Genomic DNA, 4,677 nt, shown 5'->3' on the forward strand with positions numbered 1-4,677 from the left:
GGATTTTTAAGAAAGTGGTGATCACGTGCATATTATTTTCAAACCCATATAGTACCTCACGTGTATCACATCTGATTTCTAAAACACGTGCTAATAAGAATAATATTTGAGTCCTTCGAATTTGGTTCGCACCAGCATTTTGATATACGTGGCGCCCTCCCGTGCTGAGACTTTACACGGTCCTAAATTCGCGCGCAAAATGTCCTTGTGAAACCTTTCTTAGTCTATGGTTTAGCACTTGTTGCAGCCTACTTCCAGGGGCTAGTAGGCCACACTTTGAAGCTCTCTGGCGCTCTTTTCACTCGTCGTAGGAAAATGGGATAAAAACAGGCATACTTCTCAACTCACCACCTACAACTCCTTAAAAATTTGGCATAACCTTTTGAAACACCCTGTATATTCTTAGTAGTTTTGAGCCTCGCAAAATGGCTCCGTCGTTTATTCAGAGTCTCCGCGAGGGCGGGAGGAGGCGGAGAGATTCAAGCGGGTGTTGATCGAAGCCGCGGCTTTGGCTTCGTCATTAAATATGTGGCCAGAAACTATTCGCTGGACCCTTTCGGGTTTATTCATGGCCAACTTAAAACCTAGAATAGTAACGTCAAACGTCGAATCGTGGTCGCCCATAAACGGCGTTTGCCAATAAAAATGCGCCTCAGGGCGTCGAAAGTCGTATATTCCTATTTCCAATAAACGAGGGCAGTTGCAGGAACAAGGACAGAGACTGGGGCTGCCCTGAATTTTACATAAACTCTATATGGGCATCTATAAACTTTCAAAAAGTAAAATTTTCGGAGTAAATATTTTTCGGTTAAAAAGAGGTCAAAAACAACTTAAGAGTAGTTGAATATAAATACTACTTTATATCCAGAAGGAAGGGACCGGCTCGAAACAAGGCGCAACGTAGCATTCCAATATACATAGATTATACAGAGGCTTAGATCTAGATGATAAGGACGGGAGTGTCAAGAACAATTATTTAAAATATATTAAGCCTGTTTAAAGTTGAATAATCGATATTTTAAAGTCTTTAATTTCAATTTAGTTGAAATATGCATTTCAATTTAATAATTTAATAATATCATAAGTAATCTAATTTCTAATAAATATTCATCTGTATAATAAATTTCACACGGATTATAGGCCTACAATAGATGTTCCTATAAAATATATAAATATATTATAAATATAATATAACTGTAACTAATGAAGATAGAGCACGCGCTCGAGTCGATAATGATTTTGGAATTTGAAGTCCACGTGCGAAACGCGCGTGCAAATAAAGCACTAAAAAGCTTCAGCTCGTGACGCCTAGGAGCAACAAACACAACACCCCACACAAGGAGAACGCAACCCGTCAAAAGTCGTGGATTTTCTCGCGTACGTTTTTCATTGGCTAGACGCTTTAGCGCCTGCTGTCGTCGGAAGGGGAAAATTCGGATATTGTCTTCCCCCCCGCCAGTAAAACGTTCATAGTAAAGGCTCGTGACGCTCGTCCAATTAAATTCGTACACAACCCTTCGTTAGCGTGTTTAAAGGCTAGCTGCGTTCTCCTTGTGTTTGTTGCTCCTAGGTGACGCGGAGAAAAATGTTTTATACTTTTAATTGGTTTTGTTTTATTTTATGGAAACACCTATTAGTAATGCCATAAGTGCATAAAATTGATACATAAGTGTGACACTTCCTATTCTTCACATACGAAAATCTTACTGACAAGACAGACTGCATTACGGGCTTCCACTTGGTAACGCGTCACACGTAGCCTTTGACAGCGCCTCGCTATGGGAGATTTTCTTCTTGTGATGACGTCACTTCATTACTATAGCTCTCAGTAAAATATTCCCGAAAGTGACAAACTTATGGAACTATATTATAGACTTATGGTAATGCTTATATTTCTTGCGGTATTTAAAAAGGTTATCATTGAAACAAAATCTCGTAATGACGTACTTTACGTCACATCCCGTGAACAAGGTTGAGAACAAACATGAAAAGAAAACTCCGAAAATGGCTCCAGACGTTCAAACTTCTAAAACGTTTGAAGGTATTCATAAAGTCAAATTGGAAGTTCAATTGTTTCAAATTATGGGATAATCGAAAATGAGTGAATCCAGTTCATCAGATTTATCCTACGAAGAATGATTCATCTCAGTACCCTGCTAATCTTATTTCCTTCATTATTCACTCATTCTGATTTTTCAGAATCATTTTTCGAGAAAAAATTAAAACTATTTCATAGGAAAAATATGATTTAAAAATAAGCGTAAATTTTTACGTATGAAGCTTGATTTCCACAGGCGCGCGCAACGACGCGTTTCTCAGCTTTGAAACGTTCTAAAGTTCTTACGCGCGTAAAGAAAATAACATTATGACGCGCGCTAGTGGAAAACAAGCTTTAGGCGAAGTACATTTTCACGCGCGATGAGGTGTATGTTTCCGCAAGTTTGTCTCATCGCTTCAAGCCTGCGAAGGAGGTATACCTCTCATTTTTAGCACGAAAATGAATATTTATCGCGATAAACTTATTTAAATAACAACGTAATAAATACGGGGTATTACCCCAACCACCCCACCACCACGAAAATTTCAATAAAAACCCCGACATAATGCCCCCATCATTATAGGTAATCTCAGGCTTAAGGTAACGCCATAAAAAAGACTGGCTTAATTTGTTCACCCGTCAAAATCAATCCCCTACATACGCAACTTCGGACCCTCAAAAGGCTAGCCCTCGTAATATCCTCAAATTATCACGCGTTAGGAAATTTCAGCATGTCGAGTCGTAAACACTTTGAAGTTTAGGAATATATCCGAAACCATCATATATTCAAAAAAGAAGGTATAAATAATAAAAATAAAACTTGACGCGGGTATTCCCGTCTGAAATTAAATTTTTGAAAAATTCCGGCTGTGAAATATAGGCTAAGTTGAAGTTTGCAATGTCACCTGGAAATTTCACCCGCGGGAAAACTGAAGAAGAAAGCGAAACTTTAACCCGAGAAGAGTAATTTTTCCTGCCGCAATAAAGAATTCTTTGTGAAATTCCGCTGAGACGCGCTTATACGTGACTTTGAAGAATAAAGCGTTTTAAAAACAAAAATGGGTTTGTTTTCCACAGGGCGATTATGGCAACCCACTAAATGGGTCTTAAAAAGGATTAAGGGTTTTCTCCTTTATTCCCGCGGGATTTTAACCAGCGATACATACAGTCTTTTAGCTATATTCTCGGCTTCAAGTTAACGAGGATTTAGAACTTTGTTGAAGAAAATTGTATATTTTAAAAGATAACGCCGTAATTGAGCGAAATATTCAGAGTGGCGCTTCATCAATCATTTTACAAAGTGCGGGGGAATTTTTTAGCGCTGATGCTGGTAATACGTTAGTACCCCTAGTTAGAAAAGAGTTTTAGAAACTTCGGGAAGAATTTTTGGAACTGTCAAGTTAATTTGACGAAACGTCGGCAATGCGCTATAGAAACATCCCGTTCGTTGCGTCAAAACCATACCGTTATGTAACATCGAAGAAAGTAAAAAATGGACCACATGACTTTATCATTTACATTTGTTTTGTTAAGGGAAGGGGCTAAGCGCATGGTTTAATTAACGGGAACTTGTAGGCTTCCACTGTACATTCCTGACGTTTCTTCAAGCTATAAACTTGGTTATTAAAATAATTTTACGGCCCTTGTATATAAACTAATGAAGGTTTAAGAAATTGCAAAACCACTTCTTATACAATAAAATAGTTTTATTGTATAAGAAGTGGTTTTGCAATTTCTTAAACCTTCATTAATAAACTTGGTTTCACGCCAAAATGTGAGCTCCGCCATTTTATACAAACCATAACTATTATCATAAGTAACAAGAATGAGTATGCCAATTAGGAATTTATTTTCACAGCTATACAGGGTGTTTCAAAACGGGTGGCATGAGCGAAGACCTACGGGTTCTACAGATTATTTTATGACGAAAATGTTCTATGACATTTTTTCGATTTCGGCCGCCGTTTAGAAGTTACGAAACACTTGATGTATGGATGCCCCCTAATTACCTCTCCGAGGGGACTATGTCCTCTAGGATGGGTTATACAATCACCGTGCCTGTGTGTCTGTGTGCCTGTGTGCCTGTGTGTGTGTTTGTCCTGCGAACGCGTTCGCATTTTCCGTGCAAAGCTTAATCATTGCGTACGCAGTTGCTAGGAATTAGGGAACGAAGTCGAAGGGCTGGCAAAACCACCGTGTGACGGTGAGCGTTAACCGATTAATTTGCGGTTGGGTTTGGTTTGGATGGTTTTTTTTCGTTAACGCACACCGTCGCGACAGTTTTAACTCAAGTTTGATTGGATATTTCGTTATTGTAATGCTTATGAGTAGTGCGTGAGTGTTTAGTTTCTGTTATGATGGTTGTGGGTGTTGAGTTTGTGTTATGACGGTTGTGGGTGTTGAGTCTGTTGTGTTTAAACGGGCGTTTTCTCTTCAACTTCTTCTTATTGACTTTTGGGATGGACCGAGTGCTGAGTGTTATGCCAACCTCTCAACGTCCAATGGCAGGGTTTCCACCAATTGTTCACGGTATTCGTCTTAGTATCAATTTGCGATTTATTGGCGCCGGCCGGGAATCGAACCCGTGTCTGCTGCGTGCAAGAGATTTACTCTAACCACTGAGCTGTTTATTTTGTTTT

Source organism: Leiobunum rupestre, chromosome 4 (genome assembly GCF_980474605.1).
Source record: "Leiobunum rupestre chromosome 4, qqLeiRupe1.1.hap1, whole genome shotgun sequence".
In the NCBI taxonomy this organism is placed as follows: Eukaryota; Metazoa; Arthropoda; class Arachnida; order Opiliones; family Sclerosomatidae; genus Leiobunum; species Leiobunum rupestre.